The 21,299-nt window shown below is 37.4% G+C and overlaps 1 protein-coding gene across 6 annotated transcripts in view; it reads right to left on the bottom strand.

Annotated features, from left to right (window-relative positions):
• The window catches only part of LOC135409019 (uncharacterized), a 382,762-nt gene extending 363,644 nt beyond the window's left edge, over positions 1-19,118 (bottom strand). For 2 of the 6 annotated variants that reach the window (XR_010427982.1, XR_010427981.1), the window contains exons 1-2: positions 18,830-19,118; positions 18,295-18,585 (exon numbers count right to left, since the gene is read on the bottom strand). The gene's annotated coding sequence lies outside the window, so the exon portion shown is untranslated. The remainder of the gene's footprint in view (positions 1-18,294; positions 18,586-18,829) is intronic. The other 4 variants (XR_010427983.1, XM_064643992.1, XM_064643989.1 and 1 more) reach the window with 4 other exon arrangements.
• Positions 19,119-21,299: the final 2,181 nt, after the last annotated feature.

Raw genomic sequence — 21,299 nt, 5'->3', positions numbered from 1 at the left:
GCACAAGTCCAGGGTAGCACCACTCCTCGTTGACTCTTCTATCACTTTTAGAAGGAAGCTGTCATCACCACATTCCAGGAACCTCCTGCATTGCTTATGTTGTCCCTCCAACAGATATTGGGGTGGTTGAAGTCCCCCACGAGGACCAGGGCTTGTGAACACGAGGCTGCTCCTCTCTGTCTATAAAGAGCCTCATCCACTTGGTTTTCCTGGTAAGGTGGCCTGCAGCAGACCCCACTACAGTGTTACCTGTCCCTGCCCTCCCATTAATCCTGACCCATAAGCTCTCAGTCATCTCCTCATCCATCCCCAGGCACAGCTGCACCCACTCCAGCTGGTCATTGACCCAAAGGGCGACACCCCCTCCTTTTCTGCCCTGCCTGTCCTTCCTAAAAAGCTTGTATCCTTCCATTCCAACACTCTGGGCATAGGAGCCATTCCACTACATCTCCATGATGCCAATAAGATCACAGCCCTGCAGGCATGTGCGTCTCTAACTCCTCTTGTTTATTCTCCATCCTGCCTGCATTTGCATAGAGGCATTTAAGTGTTCATACATATTCATACAGGTTTCTTTAATGACAGCTTGACTTTTCTGACCACATCAGTTCTGTGTCTCTGCATCTGACTGAGAACTCCTTTTAGAACGAAACACATTTGTCTCCTGTGTTGTCTTTGTGAACTTCTCATTAAACCAATAGAACATTTCCACCACAGGAAAAATGAGACAGGGTTGGCAGCTCGGGAACATTAAATCTTGGTGAATACTGTTTGGAGAAAAGCTTCTTTGAATAATTAACTAAATATCCTTTGGGATACAAGGAGTAGTAGCATTTCTTCCCAATTTTTTGTTGCATGGTAATACATTGGACGATTAGTTATTTTTTTATCATGTGATAGGACCAGTCAGAAGGTCATCCAACAAAAAATGACTAGAATTTCTGAAGTGAGGCTTAGTGATGGTTTGCTTTTTCCGAAAAAGAGAGGAGAAGGATTATGACTGGAGAAACCATGTTCCAGAAGACACTAGCAAAGAGAAATGAAGACTTCTAAGTGCCATAATCAATTCTGGCTTTTTCACTGAGATGTGCCATGAAATGAGGTAAGGAAATATACTACTTTAGTCTATTCCTTACACTGTTTAAAATAACAATGATTTCTTCTGGAACAAAGACTTCATACCTGTTAGTTTATGGTTCAGCCACATCAAACTAAGACAATCCTGTAAGCCCAATCAAGGGTTACCCAAGTGTTGTGAAATGCCTCTGGAGTCTGTAAAAAGGTATAAGACTCATAGCTCCTGATCTCAAAATTTGTCAGAGGAAGAAGAGGCCCAGCCATTGCAATCAAGGAAAACTTTAGAATGTAAGGATTCAGTTCATTGAAAAGGTTTGGGTATTCAAAAGGGAGCTGTTACAAAACCATGTGATAAACACACACATACAAATCCTTCAATAATATTAAGAAAAAATCAAAGTAGGAGAGCTTAATTTCTCTTACTAAGAACCTGTTAGGCAGAAAGATTACTGTATGTCAGTACCTTCACTAGACCCAACTTGACCATTAGGAGATTTTTTTTTGTTTTGCATGTTATTTTTCTTGGTGGACTACACACACTCCCCTTGAAAAAATTAAATTGCATGTGGTTATTCTTTTTTTTTACCTTTTTCTTAAATAATAACTGTTTTGGAAATGTTAACAGTTCATTCTGCTTTCAGTTTTCATGACAGTTCTCCCAATGCATATTACTTGCATACATAATTAAAGAAGTCATGTCAAAACTCTTTTTCATAAATGCAGTGATTTCTGAGGACCTATCATACTCTCTAATATTTCATTTGCAAAACTTCATGATTATGCATAAACAGAAGGACTATAAATTAACTTGATTTTGTACCTCAAGAAGAAAATGGGAATCCTAAGTGGAGTAGGGTATATAATAACAAGGATAGCTGTAGGGCAGTCTGAACCTCAAGGGGAATACCTTCAGGCATATTAGTTATAGCCCCTTCCAGCACATGTTTAAGTCATTCTATCACCAGACTTGCATATAAAGTTGGATTTCTTTTCCCATAACGAATCCCCAGGACACCTGGCAAAACCAGCAACATTAACCCCATAGATTGAGCTAAAACTGCCACAGCTCTGGGAGAGATTTCTACATTACTATCAAATCTTAACAATAAAGGTCTGTATTTTTATCACTTTTATCAGTTTGCACCACAAATTAAATTCAGAGCTAGAAAGGATGATAATCTCAGCACATATTTCAAGAGCTACTAAGGTGTTTTTAGAAAGAAAATCCAAGAAACCAAGAATTGTGCCAAAGGTTCTCAAAGAAACCAAAGCAAACTGAAAACACTCCTCCACCTCTGACAGACCCTAAATCAAAGCCTCACACAGCTAGTAAGCATGGCAGAAGACAGCTAAGCTTCAACCAAACCTGCCTTAGATTTAAAAGGGAACATTGCCTGCACAGCTCTAATTATCAGTCCATCACACTTCTAAATAGCCACCATTAGCAGTGAAAGTTTTCGAGCAGCCAGTTAAACTTGAATGGCTAAGGGAGGTACAAGGCAGTTCGAGTCAGTGGAATGACATGCCTGCCTACGGGCACACACGAGAAGGGACAGAAGAATGAGATGTTCTGTTTTCCAAAAGTGTAACAGATGACTACAACTGTCATCACAGGTTTTCCACAATGTATTCAACACGCTATGGATGTGAAGAGAAGGACAGCTTGTTTGATTTCAATGATCATCAGCTGGATCCCCAGTTCAGAACAAACAGAGCGAGACCAATGCTGGAAGCATTCAAGAACGGGTATCATGTTGCCTTTCCAAGCTGAAGGCATTTATCTTTTGCTTTTTCAAATAACGAGTGCTTTAACTTCTGCTGGATACATCTGTAAAATCTTTGCCACACTACCCACCTACTTAAACATTTTCAAAGCATCTCATCTCACTATTCAAGTCTGGAATCAAACATCCTCATTCCCCGAGTCCTTTGTTGCCACATAAGTGATCCCAACCACCGCAACAGTAGAATTACTTTTGTGTAAAGGCACTGTTCAAAGTGAGATGAAGTGGTAGAGTAAGGCCCTAACTTACAAAGCTTAATAATAAAAGCTGGGGATTTTTGTTGCCTGTACATTATAATTAATTAGGTACAGCAAATCAAAGAGGAGAAAATAAAACAGTTTTAGTGATAATATGTGCATTGTTTTACTTAATTGAGACCAGGAGTTTAATCTCTTATGTCTGCTTTGATCTCTTCGTGCACCCTTTCATTGGTAAATACAAAAAATCTGTGACTCCAACAAACAAAAGTGAAATCAGTAATAAAAAACCATAGTAGCAATTAAAACCAACTTTGGACCCAGCCAGGAAAGCCACGGTATCATTACAGGCTATAGTGGTTGGATTCACAGAAAAGAAAAAAAAAAAGTAGATTCATCTATGATTTCTATTCTGGAAAACAAATAATACTTATTCAGTCTCTTATCTTGAGAAGAAAGGAAAAACTAAAAGCATTTTTGGTCTTAAGCCACTACTTTCATCTCCCTGCCTCTTCTATTCTTTTTAACAAGAGCAAAAAACAATAAGAGAGAGAAAGAGAAGTATTTTCCAAGGCATGACCCTCTATAACAAAACAAAGACTCCTCCAAATTACCAAACTGCCATCAATGTTGTAGACACCTCAAAGTTCCACAGTTTGCTTGCTAAATTATATTAACTGACAGTGATGGAAGAAGCACCTGTGGAACATAAGAAGGTAATTTTGTGCCCCCAGAGACAGAGAGTCCATGGGTGCTTTGCTGAAACATCCATTTTATTGCCAGCAATGTTTGCATGTCTCACACAGGGGAAAAGAGGGATGTTCTCTATATAAGAAAAATGTGTCTCCCTCCCAGTTACCTCACCTGATTGCCAGCTTCTTTTCATGGTCTCAGCACTTTTTGCTCCTAAGTATGGAGAACAGATGCCAAAATCCCATAACAAGGAACTGCTTCTCACAAGATTTTTTGCAAAGTTCAGCACACTGAAGAAGATTTTGACAAACCATTAACAGAGTGCAGAAGAACAGCTTCAAGGTAACAATCAGGTTCCAAAATCAAATTCCCATGCTTTAATTAGAGTCAGGGACTGTAGTGAAAACAGCAGAATCAGAGTCCATTAGGAAAGTTTATGACTAAAACAATGGAAACAACTTCCAAAACAATGTAAATTAATAATTTTACTACTTCCAACTCTGATACTATTACTTTGCTAGTAGTTCTGATTTCTGGTGAAAATTTTTCTTTTTATCTCTTCCCAAACCCTTTTTCTACATTACTGAGTAATCATTTTCCTACCAAATCGTGTTTCTTCATCCCAATCCTTTTCCCTTTTTTTTTTTTTTTTTGCTGTACAACATAGGAGTGATCCATTCACAGAAAATTTCAAATACGAACAAATCACAGAAGATAAAGTCACAAAGTAAAAGCAGTAAAAGGTAAAGGTTTTATAGATATTTTTAGCTAGATGACATCTCTTGCTTCAATGTGCACTGCAAGAGAAAGCTGTGCTCATCTCCTGAACAGCAATCAGATCAAAAAATATTTGCTGCAGGAAGTTGAATTTACCTTTTGACCTCCGATCTCTTCTGTGAGCTTCACTCTCTCATATGAGAAACACAATTTGTTTTCACCACTCAAAAAGCTGGTTCACAGTTATGTTGAACTTTCCAAAAGAAATTAAATGTAAGCATGAACACTGTGTTTTTCCAGGCCACTCCAACAGTAGAATGGGCAGAACAAGGAAGCCAGAAGTCAAAGTTCTTACATACAGATAACATTACCTCCACATGCACCAATCCTTTATTTTAATCCACAAGTCTACCTGTGATAGACCCATGTGTAGAAGAGGCCTTGGAGTTCAGCTGCTTTCCCACGCTGGTTTACTATGTACCTTCATAACTGAAACCGCCTCACAAATAATTATAATGTGTTAACTACTATATATTTTATATATAATTATTTGTGCTTCATCTGAAATGCTCCACAGTACTGAAAGAGAAATACTTTCCCCTCTTTCTGAAGGAATAGATCCCTTTCATTCTTAGTTCAAACTGAAGTACTTGCCGTAAAGGTATTATGTGGCAGTAAATCTGCTATATTAACTGCTCCAAAGATTCCTAATATGTGTTAGAAATCCCTTCACATTTTAATCTCAATATAATAGAACTGGACAAAACACACCCAATTTCTGACTGAAAAGATAAAAGCTGAAATAGTAAATGACAATTAAATAAATAAATGTATCTCTAGTAAAGATACACTTTACCTTGCCACCTGATATCTATAAAAAGGCCCCAATATTCTAATTTTGGCCAAAATTTCTCATAAAAGGTGGAGAGCTTATTGAATAGAATTTTTTTTGTTTCTGTCTTTTTTTTGGAAGAAAAAATCTGAGCAAGTCACTCATAGGCATTATCTTGACTTTATTTTTTTTGTTTTATTTTATAATTTTTTCCACTAATTCTTGTAGCTCATCATAACACAGGTTTGGGGAGTTTTTTAGTACATTTTTTTGTTTGTTTTTTTAAAAAGCTGTCTATAAATTCAGTTTTTTCTCTCATGCCCAAAAGGGTCCTGAAAATTTCTAGGATTATTTCAAGGCCAGCATAGCCCAGGAAAATGCTGGTGCTAAAGATTTCAAGGACTATGCTGACAGAAAACAGTTCAAGTCAATGTATTGTACTACTGAGCAACTCAGGAAATGAAAACTAAGAAGTTCTTAGCATGATATAAAACATAGAGAGCATTCATGCCAAACATGAGTCTGATTAGGTTTTTGTGCCATACCCATGCAGGTGTTCACCCACTTTCCATCTGTACCTGGTCTCTTGTCACAAGTCAAGTTTAAACTGCTTTCCTGGTCTATATTCACTAAATTAAAAAAAACAAACCGACAAATCACAGAACTCTTGACTGTGATTCCCCTAACAAAACACCCTCATCCTATATCGCCCAACAGAATTACTGCTTTTGGCAAATCTTCAATACCAGATCCTGCTTCATTTGTATTTTTCTTAAATATTATTAAAGAACCTGAATATTATAATCAATAAAAAAAAATCCCCTACATTTCAAATATCCTTCCTCAATATAATTTTTAATCTAAGAGCTAGATACAATATATTTCTATACATAACTATAAAAGTCTACATGGAGACACAGTTCTAAACACTGTTAAAGGTTATTCACCAACTATCCATAACAGTAAATTCAATAAGAACACAACATAAATAAAGAAAACACACAAGACAAGCAAAAAGCACAAAGCAAAACCAGTAATCTTCCTCTGATAGAAGGTAGCAATACCTGATGGTATCTCCAAAACTCATCTCTGAACAGGGAAACCCACCAGGGAACAGCTACCAAACTGCATTATCTTTGTAACAACACCAGAGAACTAAACTCATCTGTGAAAGTCATTAATGCATTTAGGTGCTGCTATAAAGATTACACACAGCCATGAAGGAGCTGTGAAAATGAGCATCTCCTTTTTTTTTTCTAAATAGCACTTCCCAGCAGTCTCACGAGTGATATTGAAACCTCTTGTCTGATTGGGCAAGGCAAATTCAATAGCTGATTTAGCAAAATGCACTGGTTTCTTCCTCCTAACAGATGTCTGTCAGGTATTGTTGTAATAAACAGTCACTGAACACATTTGACACTATTACAGAAGTGGAATAACTTTTTTCAATACCGCACTGCAAAGCAGAGGGTTGACAAGGAGTGAGTTCAAAAAAGACTGAGGCAATCCCTGGAAGTGTGAAGGCCAGGCTGGATGGGGCTTAACTTGGTCTAGTGGAAGGTGCCCCTGTCCATGGCAGGGGGGTTGGAACAAGATGATATTTAAGGTCCCTTCCAACCTAAACCATTCCATGATTCTACGATAATTCCTCTAAAGAATGTTTCAATTTCCAAGATCCCAAAAGACCCTGAACTGGACAGAAAGGATGCAGAACAACTGACTTATAATTCTGAGAAGGAGGGGATAGAATGGATATTAATGAATACCAAATATATGTTATCTCTTTGAATAAATACTAACACAAAGCTTATTCTTTATCACACAAGTGTATTTTGTGCAGCCAACTGAAATCTTCTAAGTCCTTTAAAATGTTTTATTTACCTAAACCAGAAAACCACACCACTAGTACTAGAATTGTACTTTCATTTATTATTTTTTTAAAGATTCATAGGATTTTATCAGGATTTCTAGCATCTGGCCAAAAATGCAAAGTATAAACAATAGCTTAAACTGCCTATCAGAGTTAAGTAGGGAAAAACAAACATTAAGGTTGCCTATGCATCAAGGAATATTGCAGCTAACAAAAGAGGGTAAGCTATAGAATCTGGAGGCACGTTTCTGTATAAGAAGCAAGAAAGAAGTGTGAATCCTTGCAAGTTCAACATTTAGAAATAGCTCAACAGAAGTTAACACAGGTAGTAGAGAAAACATCTAACAATGAGATTTGCATACTGGAAGAGGTTGCTGATGCTTCAGATAACCAGGTCAAAGACATGACAAAAAAACGACCAAACCTTTTCAAACTGACTCGTGATACAAACTCTTCTTTCTCTCAAACATTTCCTTGGAGGCCACTCAAATAAACCGTTCCATATTAAGTAAGAAATTCAAAGGACATCTGCCTACAGTATATATGCTTCTTCCTGAGCTGACTTGCTGCCTGTTGCTTACCAGGTGCACTTAGTTCTAGGATTCTGCATAAATTTACATCATACAAAGCTTTATTTTCAAGGATTATCCCAGTGAAAAAGGAATCCAAGTATGCTCCTGTATTTCCTGGTTGGTGTTTCGTTTTTTCACCAATAAGTGAATTACCTCAACAAAACCAATCTGAAGAGTTACTTTAGCTCCCTTGAGAATCCGTCTCATTCTCTTGCACTGGATGGAAAGGGTATGAAAATGCACTCTGAGAGACTTGCTGAAAATTATCCACCAAATAAAACAGAGAGGACAGAACTATCGGGCTGAACTGTTTTAAGTATAGTGGGAAATAAACTTGCTACTATCAAAGTTTAAAATAGATGGAGTACAAAACAGAGGGAGAGCAAATTGTCTAATTCACCAGCTGTACACAGAAGTTGGAAAAGAACTGATAAATAGATTATCTCAAGAGCTAAGTGCTTAAAAATCAGTTCTGTGTTTTCCATTCCCTCCTGTGAGTCAACCTTTCCCAAATACGGTAGAGGATGTGTTTCCTTATGGCTGGTTGCATTGTTTAAAGTGATGCTTTATATATATATGCTTGTACCACCTTATAAGAGTTCACCTGACTGACACAGATCAGAAAATACAATATAAAAGTCGAGATGAACAGACAGATCTCTGATCATAGGTGATTCTGTATCCTTCAGCACAGTGAGTCAAACGTCCTTGATTTACAGGCTTCTACTTAAGCAATGTGTGATTAACTCTATTTGGAAAAAAACTTCTGACAAGAGCAAAATAACACCACTTATAGAGACAAGGTATTAACATTATTGTATAGAAGAATCTACATGTTATTTTATGATGCTAATGTTCAACAACATGACAATGTTCACGTTTTAAAGAAATAAAGTGGTACTTATCTACTGAAGCTGACAGAGTTTGCACTAACAATAAATAATAAGACTACTATATGCTATTCTGATACATGCTGCACTGCACTGCTTTTGTTTCTTTTTCTTTTTTTTGGTCATCTGGTCAGGGTTTGTGTCTTCATAATTGTTGTGCCACAGTAGCTCCTAATTCTGATTAGGCCTCCAGTGACATCAAAACATTGCTCTGATTGTTATAATGAACATCCAGATCCAAATAATAGCTACATTGGTAGGAAGGCATGAGGAGGTGAAAGTTATGAAGAAGTCTTGGAAAAATTTTAATAAGGCAATTAATAATAATCAATATAGGTAACAGGAACTGTGAAAAGAAATGAGAGAAAATTAATAATGAAGCTACCAGTCAGGAGAGTGTAACTATTAGGGATATGAAGCAATTGGTTATGAGGTGCACAAAATTTGTACCCAGGTCTCTCTCGTGGACATATTTTAATGGAGACATACATTTTTGTATTACATAGACACTGCTGTAAAAGAAATTATGCTAAGACAAAAAGGAGACTGAGCAGGAAAGTAAAGGAAGGAAAGAAATATTAGTCATTTATGCCATACATAAAAACTATTTCAGATATATATCAGAATGGCATAGGAAAAAACTGCTGAGAGGCAGGTCTTTATTTAGTCAGCTAAGCAAAAATTTTTAGAAAAGACACTAATATAATTCCAAATACATGCCAGAAAATGAATATGCATAATAAAATCATGTAACTATATCAAAATAATGGTTTGTATTAATGTCAACATTCATGTTGATGTTGGCTCCAAAATTTGGACTGTGAGCAGAACCACACAGTGTCTTCAAAAAGAACTCGTAAAAATATTGCAAATGTAATTATTATAATTTTTTACAATGACATTGTGTCAACTATTTAAAAAAATTTCCACAGAAGCATTAAGCTCCAGAATTTTTCAGGTCTCTGCGATCACTGTAACTTTCTAAAAACTATGGAAGCAACGCTTAGCACTTTGTTGCTTTTCAGTGACTTAAATGGAAATATATGTTGTTACAAAACACCAACAGATTGTCATTCCTTATATTCTTGTTTTCAGATTTAACTAGTGCTTGGTTGTTATATACAATGTAAATATCTTTTCCAGCATGGCAATCATCATTATCATAGTCTTAATTCTATGTCCATATTTTGCAGGATGAGAAACAAAAGGAAATAATTTATGTTTTGTAGACCAATTAAAGCAGCTGGTTTAACAATGAGAGCTTTTACTAAAAATATGTACATTTACATGTACTTAGCCCATTCTGCTTGGACAGTAAATCTACATAATTTTCAGGATGTAGCATGTATTACAATGAATGATATGTTAATAACTTAGAGACTCAAACCATTATAACTGCCTCTCACAAAAAATCATAGACTAATTGAAGTAATCTACAGGAAACAGCCATAGAGCATAAATTTTGTGGGAGAAATTAATGGAAACCTAAGAAGCAGCTCTTTCACACACACAGTTGTTGTTTCAAAGGTATTTGATGGGCAGGCTTTAGGTCAGGACAGCATCTTTCAGTTAACAGAAAAACGAAATACAGCCGTACGCTCATAGAGCAGCCTACTAAAAATTATCAAAATATCAAATTTTTACATAGCAAGGTTTTTCACCATTTCAGATTTTCTTGTATTACCAAGGTGGTCAGAGTATAGCAGCTTCAGAATTTGATGTTGAACGGGACATTCCAAAAGGATTTAAAAATGCAGATATATTTCAACTTTGCTGATAAATGGCAAGCACCTCTGAACATTCAAGAAACCAAAATATCTTGTTTCAGCTGACTACAGTGTTTCCCCATGCTTTATTTCATGCACCATCAAAATTCCTCTATCTTTTTTATTATCACAATGTAATACCTGAAAAGAACAATTTAGTGGCTTGCTGTTTCCATTTTTGTACATATACCATCTGCTCAACTGTATTTTGTTTATTATAGCTAAAGTCAATTTACTCCCAAAGACGGCACTGAGGAAAATTTAAATGGGGTCATACTTAGCACCTCAGGGAACCAAGTAATGCATGTACTAGAGCACATCAGAGTCCAGTATCCTATCTCTGACAGTAAATGCCTAAGAGAAAAAAGTAAGGACACACAAACAGAAATACTTCCCTGCTATAACTTCCTAGCCGGCAGCAATTCACATCTCAAGCATTTACTGAGTTAGAGGTAATACCAATGTGTTTAACAGCTCTCCATGGATTTTTCATCCAGACATTTGAATGAACACTCTTGGAATAAAGGTAATTTTTTGAACAAAGGTAATTTTTTGTCAGGAGTGTCCCGTGGTGAAGATTTCCATAGCACCATTTTGTGTGTGCGTGCGTGTGTATATGTGAAAATATCTCCTGTTTGTTTTAAGCACGGCTCATAAAGAAGAAAAGAAGCCCAACTATTCTCCTGATAACATGACGTGATAAAATGGAACCCACTGTGTGCAGCTTTGTCAGTCCAGAAACAAGCCTTTAATTAGGTGATTTTTTAAACTTTTTTTGAGATTACTTGACCTGCAGTGGAATATATTTTTCCATTCCTTGCCTGTGTAAACTTGATAATTTTTGGTAACAAACATTACCCAAAGGTAGCTCAGATTTTACAGAACCAGTAATTTTCATTGCACAACCAGCACAATTACAACCCCCCCAACATAATCTACCAGCTGCAAAATGTCACATATTCTGCACACTACATCAGGTGGTTATATGTGAGCTACAGTGTGTTTTTCAGGACAGATCTTACAGGTTTCCCTGGACTGAACACCACTCCTGGACCTTCCCTGGAAAGTCCAAAATGGTTTAAGTATGTTTCTCATTGCCATTTGTTCTCTCTTCAAAGCCTGACAGCCTCATAATCTGTATCTCCTTTATGATGTATATAAAAGAATAATCCCCTAGATTCTTTAGTGTCTGGGCAGAGTTTAATCCCAAGGATGAAGCAGCTAACAGCAGAACCAGTCAAGCCTTGCTTCCTTGCTACAACCCCATATTAGAGGTCAGTCAAGCTCATATTGCTGCCTCAGCTCAAAGCTTCCTGTCCCTCTCAGAGTCCTCCAAACCACCAACAGATGAACAGATCTAGAGACAAAAAAACCACCCATTTCTCTTTGCAGTGGACAAGAAGACTTGATTACATTTTGTGAGATACTGAGCAGGTTATGATCAGGACATTTTTCTATCTATCTCCATACTACTTATTAAACATATTTCCAGGCAAGAAAACACTCAACATCAAGGATTCAACTAGTGTAAAAATGCTTTCGATGTGTTTAGCAATAGATTCAGAAACAATGACATTGGCACTGATAGCCTTTTGCAGCACAGTCAAGTTCCCTGGTGATTCAGTTCCAGCTTTCTGCTCTCGGAGTTAAAGCCCTGCACTTACCTTTTTACAGGTAAAATTCTGCACAAAATGTCTACTCTGCCACAATAAGGACACTGCCAGTCAGTATGGGAAGTCTGTGCATGTCACATAAAGTAATTATGAAATACAGTCTCTCATGAAGAAAGTTCCTTTCCATTCCAGTCACTTTGATGATAGCTTGGAATTTCAAGAATGAGGGTTGTTTCTCAACTTTGAAGCTAATTTTGGCTCATATGGTTTTTGTGACCTTCTCTTTAGCCATTTTGGATATATATTGTACAATGTAGAGCCATCTGGTGAAACTGAATTTATCTCAACTACACCAGGGATCTATCTCAGCTAATTAGGCTACCTGCAAAGGTAAATTAGCTCATACCTTGCTAACAAAGCAAGTCTGTTTCCATTACCAAGGTAACTTGGTTCATGCTACAGCTCATATCTAATCAGAACTGTACTATTCTATGTTACTCTGATTTACTTCTATCCCTTTTTATGATTATACATTGCCTGAGATTATCAGAATATTCTTTAATAATTATATTGCCAATCTAAGGGGTTTTTTTAAATGTCTGTGTCATAGGGTCTCTTGGACTAGTTTATTCACATTAAAAGAAATCCAACTCCCCCCTCAATCCAGCCTTCTGACCTATGAATTTGGCAAAGATAGTTCTCTATATCAGCCCTTCAGAGACAGTTTTTATTTCTTCAAGAACTCAAATGAGGTCACAATCATAAGCTGTTATAAATCATGGTACTCTTCTATAATTTTCACTTCACTCAGTGTGATTTCTTTCATCTTTCTAAAGACAGTTCCCACAAATATTAAGTGATAGTTTTCATAACAAAGTATTAGTGCCTAATTTTATAACTACTGGATAGTAACACAGAGCTCGGTTTCTCTCTGAGAAAACGATTGTTTTAAATTTATCAGGCTAAGGATTTTCTAACAGCAAGATGCTTTCTCCTTTTATAAATGCAGGAATAAAATGAAAAATTATAGATGAATTAATAAAACATGCCTGTGTTCCAAAATTTTTCACTAAGGGCAATACAATGTTGATGTTTAACACAGAAAATGAAAACAACTGTATGAAGAAATTAAAACACAACCTCAGAAGTCAGCAGTTTACTATCTTGCACATCAAAGCCCCTGCCCGATGGCCTTCAGGGTAACGTAGTTCCAACACACACTGCTCAACTCCCTTCCCATTAGACACCAGTAAAATGAAGATATTTTAGTGCAGCATTTAGGTCAAGAAATGGCCCCTTTTTCAGTATCACCCCTTAAATTATTGTAGGACTGACCTTGAACACCTGATGACTCCTACATCCATGTTCACCATTTTTTCTATACTTGCTTCTAGAAAACAGTTTTTGGTCCCTTCCAGGCTTTTTCTCATACAGAGAATAGCCATCACACTCCATTTCCCACAACCTAATTTAAAGTGAGGAAAGCTAAAGTGTCACAGTAAAATACCAACTGACCCTGTTTACCCAAGATTGTATTTTGATTCAGTATTAAAGTACCCCATAAATAAGCTCTTTCCTCCACAGTCTTAGACGAGTATGTATCTCAGTAATGGCTAAAACAAAACCAGGATCATAAAAAATCCTTACTCAGAGAACATTCATATACCCAAGTGAAATTTGTATGTAGGTACTACTCTCGATTTTTAGACCAAACTCAACAAGGCAGGCATTTCTCTATAGCTTTCTACCATTTCTACCCTTTTGCTGTTGACTTAAAAGGAAACAAGTGTATTTCATAGCTCAATATCCTTTGCCTTTAGGCAAACATACGCAGGATATTTTAGTCTTGATTTACACCTGAGTATTAAAACCAATTTAATGTAGTAGGTTGCAAAAAAAAAAAGTGAATGTACAGGGCTTTTAAGGAGGAACATTGTTCCTTAGTGCATGTGCTGGATTTGGCTGGGGTGGAGGTTATTTCTTTCACGGCAGTAGGTATGAGACTGTGTTTTGGAAGTGTGCTGAACACAAGGTTGATATCACAGGGATGTTGTTGTTATCACTGAGCAGGGCTTGCACAGAGCCAAGGCCTTTTCTGCCCCTCACACCTCCCCACCAGCGAGCGGGCTGGGGGTGCACAAGGAGCTGGGAGGGGACACAGCCAGGAGAGGTGACCCCAACTGACCAAAGGGACATCCCCTAACATATGGTGTCATCTTGCTCAGCCTATAAAGTTGGGGGAAGAAGGAGGAAGGGAAGGATGTTCAGAGTGATGACATTTGTCAAGTCACCATCACACGTGACGGGGCCCTGCTCTCCTGGGGATGGCTGAACACCTGCCTGCCACCATCCTGGAATGAGTGAATTAATTCCTTGGTCTGCTTTGCTTGTGCATGTGGGTTTTGATTTACCTATTAAACCGTCTTTGTCTCAGCTACAAGCTTGCTCACTTTTACCCTTCTTAACCTCTACTTCATCCCACTGGTGGGGGAGTGAGAGACCAGCTGCATGGGGCTTGGCTGCTGGCTGGGGTTAAACAATGACAGTGTGTTTTCCTAGCATTGTCACCCTTAATTCTAATAACTGATTGAATGAAACTGTTTGTTTAAGTATTGACTATTTGAGGAAACAGGAATATTCTCTTAAAGATAAAAATCTAAATGCAGTAATTCACTATTAGTGTCACCTCTGCTGTCCAGCCTCATTGTTTTCATTATAAACAGTACAACTTGAACTGCAAAAACTTGGCTGCTTATACACTAAGTAATGGCAGAAAACAACTTTTGGTATCTATACCCTCTTCATACAGCTGTCCTACTTGGAAACATCAGCTACTGAAATAACAGGCTTTTGAAAGAAGAAATCCATGAAATGGACTTTTTGTTAGGACTTTCATCGGAGAGCAGAAATTCTAGCACAAAACAGAACCAAGTATGATGTGTTTATTCACAGAAGTAGAAAAGAAATATGTTATTTCCAGTGGCTGTTATTTGCTGGCTCATCCTTGAGAGTGATATAACTCTACTTTTAAATAGGATGAACTATGACAAATGCCATTCTCTGCTTAGTCTGTTTTCACATGCTAGAGTTCAGCTGTCATAAAGGTGATTTGTCCTCCTGTGATCCATCAAATCATTATGTTCTTTTGTATTGTTTTTCCTACTGAACCCTATTATCGAAAACTTAATGACTATATGGAGAATATTCTGCAATGGAGTATCAATGGCCTGTTAAGCTCTCTTCCTCCCTACTAGGTGGTGTGAATCAGGGATTAAGCCCCAATTATCAACCTGTTTGTCTTAACAGGCAATTTTAGCTTATTTCTAGGCCACATTACTGGACTTCCCTTGTTTCTGTAAAGAATACCAATCTTTTTTGTCAGTATTTTAAATATGACAGATTATTCAGGTGTTGAGGTCATGTCTTCCCTCTAAGAAGATTCAAAGTCAGCCACCAGGTGAACGCTGTTTAACTGTCATTCTTTTAGTCTCAGAAGAATTTCTGTTCCTAAATATTAGCACTTTTGACTATCAAATAGGTTATGGACCTCATTTCTGTCTTCCAGAAGGTAAAACAAGAGATGATGACAACAAGAAGACTCTCCCCTCTTTATATACCTCAATAGTACCGAAATAAACACAGCTTGTGTAGGATTAGTTACTACAGTTGCATTGACTTTCTTCAATCAGGAATATGTAAGCTCCAGGATGAGATGAACATGCAAAATCAGACCTCTTCTCCTTCTCCCCATGACCTCCCTAAATCAGAAATAACAACTCTGTTATCATTAACAGGGATGGTCAAACAGTTTGTACACGACAAAAAATTCCACTCCTCTATATGCTTACACAAAAAGAATATTTTTAAAAATAAGATCTCAGAATATATTTTTGGGGGGGGTTTAGGGATGACATTTAAGTGAATGAAAGAAAATAGCAGGCCACTACATTGGCAGCAGTGTACATCCTAGAGATGAGAAAGTTGCACAGATCTGGGATTCCTCTTCATCTGCCCCCATGCAGGTCCTTTAACTCACCTCTGGATGCCCTACAGAGCTTTTACCAGCAGATATAACTCATGTTGTATGAATACAATTCATATTCTCAGATTCTGCATTTCTGGGATTTGCTACTTCATTGTGAAATGGTCATATTTTCTACACTCTTAGTCCCTTTCAATATCTGTTTTTAATTCACTACTAACTGATAATGCATCCTGTTGAATGCACCAAATAAGGTTAGATTCTCAACTTGGGAAATGCACCTTTAGTCCCAACTGATACCATCCCATCAGCATTCTAGTTAGGAAATTACCTTGTCAGCAAGGTAAACGTCACATTTTTAATACAGCACCAATCATCAGCTAAGCCAATAACATGAGTTGGAAAAAAATTAGCAAGAACCACAGAACAGCCACCAGCTCCTATTTTCTTCTCCTCTGCCTCTGTTAGCCACTCCAAATGTCCTCACAGCCTGGATTTCAGCACATGGCACATTCAACACACTTTTGATGAATTCCTGTAAATGTCCAGTTTTTCTGCTCCAGTATTCTCAAATATTCCTGCTTCCAAGAAAACCGAATTTATAACGTGAGGGGAGGCTGCATATTTCTGGCACAGGCAGTTGTGCAGATGTTATTCCTTAAGGAAGACTATCTTGATTGCCTCCATGAATAATGGCTACGAGATGGCAAGGAGCCAACAGTTCTCTTATAGCAGAAGGTATAAAACCACTCTCCTACTGAAGGAAGGCCCCCAGTAGGATAATATATTATTACGCATGATTCAAATTACAGGATCTGCAGCAGGGGAGCTCGTGGCTGAATCAGGACAGCCGCACACAGAATACTGATGATGGGATGATGGAATGCATCATGCATTGAAAGAGCTATGGTTTAGTGTTTAAATCCTCTGTTTTTCAAAGTGGCTAGAAAGATCAATATATAACTGAAGCACCATAAACGAATTGTACATTATTGTGTGCGTGGAGGGGGGAAGTTATCATGTTGTCGCAAAAATTCTATTTCAGGCTACTTCCTTAAATAAAATTTTGCTTTACCAAAGACTTGACCTCTTGAAGCCCACTAGCAACAGATATAGCTTTAATTTAATAACACAATATTAAATTTGTCTCGTATCTGATTCTGTTTCAGCTATTAGAATACTGAAGAGCAAAACCTTGCCTCATTAGATTATGCAGTCTGAAATCTCTGCATTCCACAGTATTCTAGGCTGGTCTTAAATTGTTCGCACAACAAATTACTTTACTCACAAAGAACTAAATCCAAATGTTCAACACAATGTTGGCTTGCCCAAATGTTTTCCATTTATAATTGAACACATCTCAAGAAAATTTGCACGTTTATTATTAAAAAAAAAAAAAAAGCCACACCAAACCTATTCCCTAATACTAAAAGCTGGCTAGATAATAGTTTTTCAATCTGAGATCTAATCTTTTCTGTGTAGATTAAGCACATTATAAGTAAAAATAGAAATAGCTAAACAAAAATTCTATATTTCGCTTTGCTGCAACATACCCTGAAGCAGTATGCAAGCTCTCCCTTGACTTCCTTTCATACTGGCTCTTGTATTCATTTATTCTCGTAAATGGATGCAAATCAGGTGCATTGTGTCGAGGTGGAAGGAAGGGGGTGAAATTTGTTCAGAAATGATCTCAGTTCTATTCATTAATAAAATGACATCTTGGCTGAAAGTGGTGAAGAATGAAATATAACAGTACTGAACTTCACTCAGTTGTAACAGATGCACGTAAGAACCTTTAGAGAAAGCCAGATATGTAAAACGGCCACAGTGAAATGAATTCTGAAGCATTAGAATAAGTACTTAGACCGTGATGGCAGCTAAAGATGCAAACTCGATGCTGCACCAACACCCTTTTTACCTTTCAAGACAGCTAAAGGTAATCTCAGGCTATAACTGGAGGAAGCAGTACCACATTAGGTAAGGACTACAAGGAGACAAACAGACATGAAAGAAAAATATATGCACAATATTAACAATAATAGACACTTTTAAAGGTTTTATGGGGCCAACAGAAAAAAAAAAATGGAACAATGCCCATGGTTACCTGCAGAGACAGCACATAGTTAAAAAAAAAAAAAAAATCAAGAAATTGTAGCCACCGTTTTGCATAGCGATTCAAATTATGCTGGCAGAATAATTAATGGAGGACCTAATCTCTGTGAGGGAAAAAAAAAAAAAAGAAAAGAAAAAAGGATACGTTAAACAAAGTTCATTACTGCATGATGTAAATGAGTTTCTCACCAGTGATGTCACTGATTGGCTGGGATGTAGAGCTGGTTTCGAACAGTGCAGCATGGCCGGATTGGCTGCTAGCTCTTCTGGTTACTGCCTGCTTGGGCAGCGGTCGAACCAGACTCTTTCTGTCTCTCTTGTTGTCGTTTGAAGCAAATCTTGTTCAGCCCAGCTGTGTCTCCATAGTAGTGGCACCCTAAGAGAGTCTCCCTCCTGCTTCCCACAGCTCATCTGTAAGGCGGTCGCTGCTGTGAAATACCAGCCTTTGGCACGGAGCCCAGACTGCGTTGTTAGATCCGTCTATAATACAGAAAAGAATTTTTTTAAAGCAGTTCTTTCACTGAATTACATCCTAAGAAGGATTAATAAGCACTAAATTGCAACTGATTTGTGGACTTTTAAATTATGTAGCTAGCACTATTTCTGAAATAAAATATTATCTGACCTGCAATAGCACAGCATCATTGGCTTAGAAAGAAAAAAAAAAAGAAAAGAAAGAATGAAAGAAAGGAAGAAAGAGAAGCAACAACTCTTCTTTGTTTACCTTGATTACAAAAAAATTAATTCTTCCTTTTTTCCCCTAGAATGGTAACTGATATCTTGGTGCTACGCAAGAATATTTTAAACTATCGCCAGTTTTCTATTTACATCCAAGTCATTATTTTCAGGTTAAGACAAGGGATCTTAATTAGCATTCTCTTTAACTATGCAAACTGAGACAGGGCATGAAAGAAAAATGCTGTATGGAAGAGACAGAGAGAGAGACAGAGACAGAGGAAGAAGAAAAAAAAAAAAAATCTGTGCAGCTTTTACAGTTCAGCTGTCTGACCCCCTGCAAAAAGAATGCAGTCATATCAACTTTGCCAGACAATGGAGTACCTACAGGCTTTCCTCTAGACAAGTCCTTTATAACCAGTCAGTATTATGTGCTGCAGACAGTGGCCAATCGCTAAGCTGCTTTCTACAGCAGTGACACAATAGGTGCACTGGCCACACTGTCCTCCTAGCCCCTGACAGCGGTGCAGGTTCATTTTTTGTACGCTGGAATACGCATATGTCTTTAATGTTCCCACTGCATGGGGGAAAAAAAATAAATATCAGCCTAAGCTTGCTTTGTTTTGCTATAATTACATCAGCCTAATTACTGCAGCCGAGCCGCAGAGCCACTGCTCAGAGCGGCGCATAGGCATGCACGTCATATAAATATGCATGAGCATGCCTGCTTATTTAAATACAAAAATGCATCAGTTGCTGGTGGTGCCTTTTTGGTTTTGCTTTCTGCATGTCCTTCCTTCTCCCCCCCCTCCGCTCCAACACCCATTCCTGATAAACCAAGTGAGTTAAGGACGCCCAGCAAACACGGTCACCATTTTTTCTCCCTTTATTTATCCAAACTTTTATTTGTTCCGTTCTAATTGCGAGCATTGAGGAGGAACTAAAAAAAAAAAATAAAAATTTTCGGATGCAAATGAGTCTCAGTTAGTAAGGGGAAGGGTATTGCAGACCTAGGGCATTTTTCTCCCTTGTCACTACCCATCAGAGAAAGCGCCTGTAAATGAATCTGCGTGCACTCCATCATAGCCAGGCATCAGATGCCCAGCTCTTATTAAAGCCCGATGATCCCTCAGCATGTGCACGCACCCAGCTTGTGTGTTTGGGTACTCTGTAATTACAGCAGCTCTTGTAACTGTACCTGAATCCCCTCGTATAGCCAAAAGATTAAATCATCACTATTCACGTATTAGACAGACATAATTGGGCACATTCTATAATGGGAATCGCCATGCTAATTTTTCTGATTTTATGCATGGGATTTACATATTCATGAAGAGAATAGCTCTTATGACCGCCGACAGAGCAACATGAAAAGAAAAGACACTATTCTCCAGCACACAGAGTATACAAAATCTAGGGAGAAAAGATGCAGCATATGGCGACAAGGAGAAGAAGTTATTTGGCTTTCGAGGGTTATTTTCTTTCCTATTTATAAATTCTGGGTAGACGGCTTACAGAAGCATGTAAGTATTCTGATCACGAAGGCAAAGTAAATCTGTGTTATTAGTAATCATCCACTGGTAGCTGAAATAAAATCCTTTTCCAGTTGGTGCCCAATGTTCTGCAAGTTTTGCCTTTGCATTAGAGACCATTTTCAGTTTAAGGATGCTTAGGACGTATTCATCCAGGAGTGCACAAAAATACTAATGAATCAGAGAGGAACGAAAATTCCGGCTGATATCTAAAAATCTTGATTTCATATTCTAATGCCTGCTCTGAATTAGGGAACTATACCTTTCCCAGGAAAGCTGGTGTTCCTCATTATCATAGGGTTTTTTATGCAACTTATTAGAACCGCATGTTTTCCAAACCTCATAAAACATATCCTCTGAGTGACTTTCAGGTTCTATTGTTTTTTAAAGAAAAAAAAAAAAGCCACTAGAGGAAAGATAATTCAGGCAATACCATAAACATAGAGCACATTGATTTGTACAATAATTTCATATAAATAAACACATTATTCTATCTTTAACCTTGTCCCTTTTCTGCATTTAGTATAATAATTTCTTAAATGTTTGTTTATCTCTCTGGTAGCCATCACTTAAAACAGCCCAAATTTCCTTATAATAGCCAGATAACATTACCTGCAGATGTGTGCTTTTCCCTACATTTTCCTACATTTGATAAAGCTAATGTTACAGATGGCAAGCTGAAAATATTTAGTTTTTGCAAGGAAAATTTTAATGTAATAGCCATGTTTGACAGGCCTTGTTGTATATCAGTTTTCACAAAATACTCTATTCAATATTCCTCAAAAGAACAAAAAAAAGGTTTTTTTTTTTAATTTACACTTGTATATTATATATCTCTTCGAATTGTAGCCCTTCGACACAGTCACGCAGTAACATTTTTGTAATGACAGAAATTATATATTACATTCTAAAAAATGCATTTAAAAGCTGAGAGATATTTTCTAAGACATCATTGTAAATTCAACTAACAATATTGAAATTACATTT

The sequence above is a fragment of the Pseudopipra pipra genome, chromosome 2 (assembly GCF_036250125.1).
Source record: "Pseudopipra pipra isolate bDixPip1 chromosome 2, bDixPip1.hap1, whole genome shotgun sequence".
NCBI lineage: Eukaryota > Metazoa > Chordata > Aves > Passeriformes > Pipridae > Pseudopipra > Pseudopipra pipra.
Note: the sequence above shows the minus strand (reverse complement) of the source record. Positions and strands in the feature narration are given on the sequence as shown.